The sequence below is a fragment of the Ovis canadensis genome, chromosome 10 (genome assembly GCF_042477335.2).
Source record: "Ovis canadensis isolate MfBH-ARS-UI-01 breed Bighorn chromosome 10, ARS-UI_OviCan_v2, whole genome shotgun sequence".
Taxonomy (NCBI): Eukaryota; Metazoa; Chordata; class Mammalia; order Artiodactyla; family Bovidae; genus Ovis; species Ovis canadensis.
In genome coordinates this window covers 31,984,766-31,990,663 of record NC_091254.1, presented here as the reverse complement: position 1 = coordinate 31,990,663, position 5,898 = coordinate 31,984,766, and positions in this window count along the sequence as shown.

The following is a 5,898-nucleotide window of genomic DNA, read 5'->3' as shown; positions in this document are numbered from 1 at the left end:
ATATATATATATATACACATTTTATATATACATATACACACACAGGAAGCTACAGAAGTTACTATGCAATAAAAAGTTTTGGATCTAAATTAATAATGAATATAGTGAGACAAACCTGGGGTCACAGCTCATAAACAATGTGGGAAAAGCTTTTAATTCTTCTTTTGCTCTGAGATAAGTGTCACCAGTCTCAGTGGAAAGCCATTCAAATGATCAGAGTTTCTTCTTCTGAGATTAGTAGGTTTTCATAATTGAAGTCATGTCTTTGATTGCTGGGCTGTCTCACTGGTAACCCAGTTGGAAGTCTTTGTGGCAACTTAGTGGGTGAGAACGTGTCCCCGAGCCATGCTGACTTTCGGAAGAACTGCCAGCAGCTGTTTATTTTCCATCTATAGCAAGTCACAGAGCATCTCAGTAGAGCCACATTGCCCCCTACATCTGTCCTAAGGAGGATTTAGATACTTACATTTCAGAGTTGGGGACACTAGGGACGTCTACCTGACATGACATCACCTATCCTTCCCACAGCGTGTTCTCTTCTCTGGTGCAGCCATGTTCCAGTTCCTTGAATCTGTGGAAAAGTCAGACTTTTCAGAGGCAGAGGGGGCATGTGGCTGCTAACCTGGTCATGGCTCATGACCTTGATGTACCATTCGTCTGCTGTGTCTGCTGTGTCATGACCTTGTGAGTTTCTGTCTTTTCCCAGGCAGGTGTATACTTTATCAGCTGTCTGTCTCTATACTTGGATAAAGTTCTCTTAATCTTCATGACCCCTTTCTGTATAATAAGAACATAGGATGGGAGAGAAGGGAGGGAGGCTCAGGGCACCCCATCCTTCACTGCCTGCCAGCTCATTCCATGGCAGCTTGTTATACAGGTAAGATGTCAGGCTACCTTGAAAACTACATTTACTACCAACTCCATTTTTAACAGACACCCAAGGGAACATCAGAGAGCGGCAGGGCAGGATTAGCCGATGATATCTTTTTCTGGATCTACTTCATTATTTATCCTTTTTTTGCAACTGTCAGAACATATTCGTGTGTGCATTCATTTACAAATGCTGGCAAGAGTTAGTAGAAACCCAGCTGTCAGTTCTTCTTCCGTGGTGGTTTCATGGAGGAATTACCCTTCTTCATGTCCCAAAGAGATGTAGCCCACAGGAGTCCAGAAAGCCGGGAACAGCAGGCGAGCCAACTAGGGAAGGCATGAGACTAGAAACCTCCTGAAAATATTGGAGCAGTTCAACATCTCATTCTCATTCTCTATTGTCTTAGAATCCTCTCATCTTCCAATGAAAACTTCTTTTCCTTTATTTAAAATTTTTAAAAATTGTTTATTTAATTTTTAATTGGAATATAGTTGCTTTACAATGTTGTATTAGTTTCTACTCTACAGGAAAATGAATCAGTGTACATATCTATATCTATATCAATATTGATATATATCCCTTCACTTTTGGATTCCCTTCCCATTCAGGTCAGTTCAGTTCAGTCTTTCAGCCATGTCCAACTCATTGTGACCCCAAGGACTGCAGCACACCAGGCTTCCCTGTCCATCACCAACTCCTGGAGCTTGCTCAAACTCATGTCCATTGAGTCAGTGATGCCATACAACAATCTCATCCTTGGTTGTCCCCTTCTTTTCCTGCCTTCAATCTTTGCCAGAATCAGGGTCTTTTCTAATAAGTCAGTTCTTCGCATCAGGTGGCCTAAGTATTGGAGCTTCAGCTTCAGCATCAGTACTTCCAATGAATATTCAGGACTGATCTCCTTTAGGATGGACTGGTTGGATCTCTTTGCAGTCCAAGAAACTCTCAAAGAGTCATCTCCAACACAACAGTTCAAAAGCATCAATTCTTTGGTGCTCAGTTTTCTTCACAGTCCAACTCTCACATCCATACATGACCACTGGAAAAATCACAGCTTTGACTAGATGGACCTTTGTCGGCAAAGGAATATCTCCGGTTTTAAAAAAGTCTCTGCTTCATTCAGATCACCACAGAGAATTAAGTAGAGTTCCCTGTGCTTTACAGTATGTTCTTATTAGTTATCTATTTTACACATAATATCAATAAATAATGTGGGCTTCCCAGGAGGCTCAGTGTGTAAAGAATCCACCTGCAATGCAGGAGATGTGGGTTCATTCTCTGGGTTGGGAAGGTCCCCCGGAGGAGGGCATGGCAGCCTACACCAGTGTTCTTGACTGGAAAATCCCATGGACAGAGGAGCTTGGTGGGCTACAGTCCGTAGGGTTGCATAGAGTTGGACACAACTGAAGGGACTAAGCACGCATGCACACATCAATAATGTACCTTTCTCTTTTATGCTTGTCATTTCTCCTCAGATCTTCAGTTTTCTAAGGTGAGCTCCAACCCTGAGTTCCTTGGTTGCACTGGCTGTGGCAAAGATGACTAGCTGTCCTGGGACTCCACACCCCACGTGCCCTTGAGTCAAAGTAGGGTCATGTCAGTGTGGGGTTTGGATGGTGGGGTCATCTACAGTCAGTTCTGGCCACTATGGAACTAGAGTCAGAGAGAGAGAATGAACAAGAGCTCAGGATGGAGTGGCTGCAATGATGCAGGAGGGGCCAGACCTAGAGAAGAACCAAGGTGAGGGAACCAGAGATGCAGCCTTGGCCAAGCAATGATTTCACAGAGACAGCTCAGGGCCGGCTGACAGTTTGAAGGATGTTTAAGTTCAAGACAGGGAGAGAGAGTGTCTGATGTGATCCAAGGGAAATTTAACCATAAGATGAAAATGAAAACCTCAGCAGGGGATTTTTCAGAAAGGCTGATGGGAAGGAGAGAATAGACTCAAGGGATGTCTGACTGTTCAAAACATGGGCCAGACACTGCTGGTGATGTCCGACCAGTGCCTTCTATTCTCTGTGTGGCTGTGGGGAAAGAAGGTGAGGGTCTTATGATTTGCTGTATCTTTTTGTCCCTCTCCTTTTGGGTCATGTTAATGATGACACACTCATCTTGCCTTTCCCTCCACAGAGTTCTCATTGGACCTATCCCAGTGAATTCTGTCTGGTCCTTATCAGCCTCATGTCTCAACCACCATTAAATATTTGCATGACTGAGCGACTTCATTTTCACTTTTCACTTTCATGCATTGGAGAAGGAAATGGCAACCCACTCCAGTGTTCTTGCCTGGAGAATCCCAGGGACGAGGGAGCCTGGTGGGCTGCCGTCTCTGGGGTCGCACAGAGTCGGACATGACTGAAGCGACTTAGCAGCAGCAGCAGTGTGCCTTACAGGCTCCCCTGGTGGCTCAACAGTAAAGAGTCCACCTGCAGTGCAGGAGTCTCAGATGATGCAGGTTTGATCCCTGGGTCAGGAAGATCCCCTGGAGGAGGGCATGGCAACCCGCTCCAGTGTTCTTGCCTGGAGAATCCCCATGGACAGAGGAGCCTGTGGACTATAGACAAAGAGTTGCAAAGAGTCGGACACGACAGGAGCGACCTAGCATGTGTGCAAGCACACTGTGCCTTAAAAATTTTTTTTTCATCTAATGCTAGCCCAGGGTTCCAGAGCCTTTTCTGTGTCACTTCATCCTCCATGTCTCCTTCTCCAAAAATGTTGCAGTACAACTCTCAGGTGCTGCCCATTGCTGACTAACAGCTATTCGGTTAAGCTGTTCCTTTTCAGCCTCATCTACTGCCAGATTTTTACAAGAGCTGCAGACGTGCAGAGAAACTAGAAATGACAGAAAGCCTGGCACTCTGAATTGTGTAAGAGAGAAAAGAATCTGAATAAGTCAGTGATCATGTAATTAATCCTTGTGTGATTGGAGGCCACTGTTACTTGTGTCTCTGCTGGGACCTCTGAAAGCGACCTCAGGGGCCGTTGTTGCTCCTTTAGAGTGAACGCATTTTCTGGGCTGCCCATCTTTCCTTGGTCTTAAAAGGACTGACTTTCATCCCTTTAAATTTAGCTTTTTGAGTTGCTTTGCAGAAATGCTACTGAAGGGGTCTCCCAGGTTTTCATTGTGGAGGTGCTTTGGCGTAGGAAAGTCAGCCTTGGGTCTGGAGCTGATAGGCTGGGTTAGAGTTCTGATTCATTAGTTAATGAATTTTCCTAAGGGAAAGTCACTCAGCCTTTCTGAGCATCTGTTGTCCTTCAAGATCTCTTCCTCCCTTCCTCCTGGACACATGGCTGCCTGGCTAGAGATCACGTTTCTTAGCCTCCTTCACAGCTAGGTATGGTCTCAAAACTAAGCTCTTGTCAATGGAACGCAAGAAGAAATTGCTGGCCCTGGAATCTCTTTTCTTCTCTTTCCACTTCTCTTGGCTGGATTTTAAACCTGGGGTGACACAGGTGCAGTCGAGAACAACACCCCGAGGGGATGACAGACCAAAAGACGGAGTCACTTGGATGCCAAGATGACTTCATGGTATACAGCTGCCCTGCCAGCTTGGATCTGCAAGCTCCTCACGACCAAGCATGAGACCTAAGTGTGAGAGGAACAGATGTCGATCTTATTTAAATCACTCTTTCTCTGTTTCTATTATAGCTGTGTAGTCTTCAGTTCAGTTCAGTTCAGTAGCTCAGTCATGTCCGACTCTTTGCAACCCCACGAACTGCACCTCGCCAGGCCTCCCTGTCCATCACCAACTCCCAGAGTCCACCCAAACCCATGTCCATTGTGTCAGTGTTGGTGATGCTATCCAGCCATCTCATCCTCTGTTGTCCCCTTCTCCTCCTGCCCTCAATCCCTCCCAGCATCAGGATCTTTTCCAATGAGTTAGCTCTTCACATCAGGTGGCCAAAGTACTGGAGCTTCAGCTTCAACATCAGTCCTTCCAATGAACACCCAGGACTATCTCCTTTATGATGGACTGGTTGGATCTCCTTGCAGTCCAACGGACTCTCAAGAGCCTTCTCCAACACCACAGTTCAAAAGCATCAATTCTCCTGCACTCAGCTTTCTTTATATGTGTAGTCTTAACCTTAATTAATGCAGTAGGTATATCTTTATTTATAAGGACTGAGGAATTCATGTCTTTGTGACAGCGTTGTTGAGAGGGTTGTTACATAATGTATATGTGTTTAGAAATTGTAAAGCACTATTCTGCTGTTAACTTTTGTTGCTTTTGCCACTCTTGATGCCATGGTGAGAGCACCAGAGGGGACAGTAGAGGAAGAGATAAATCTGGGTGTGAATAATAAAGTTTCTGGAGGGGACATGAGGTATTTTTCTACCTGCAGACCTTCTGATCCTGCTGGAAAAAGGGAAGGTATTAAGACGATGGCCAAATGCACAGCTTTGCATTCTGACTGCCTGAACTTAAATTGTGATTCCACTATGTATTACTTAGGCAATTTACTTGAACTTTCTGTTCCTCAAATGCTCCATTATTCCTCAGATAGCAATGATACTGACCTTGTTGGTTTGTTGGGAAGATTAAATGTGTGCTGTGAGGATTTCTGTGTATGTGACTCTGAATAATGCCTGCAACGTATTAATTACTCAGATGGATTTCGTATTTGACTTACTTGTTTAGAGGAAAAGACACATGGAAATTGAGAGATGCAGTATATAAGTGAACAGACAGCCTCCCCATCCCAAGATTCACCATGATCTGAGACTGCTTCAGAATCCTTGTAGAGACTTACTATCCTTGAGTCCAAAAATTGTTTCCTTTTCAACTCCTGTTACCATACTTCATCAGCTCTCAGATGGATATATTTTTAAGTGGTAAAAATTGAGATGCATCCTAAAATTAATGGTGTTTTATAACTGCTGTGGACCAGGCAGGAACTGCCTGTTATGGCATGAACAAAGCTGGGCCACAGCTATTTATATTATTGTTAATGCAATTGGGTTATGCCCATTGTTGGTTTAATTGATACTTCAAATATCTTAATAAAGAGGACACTGATATTTAAAT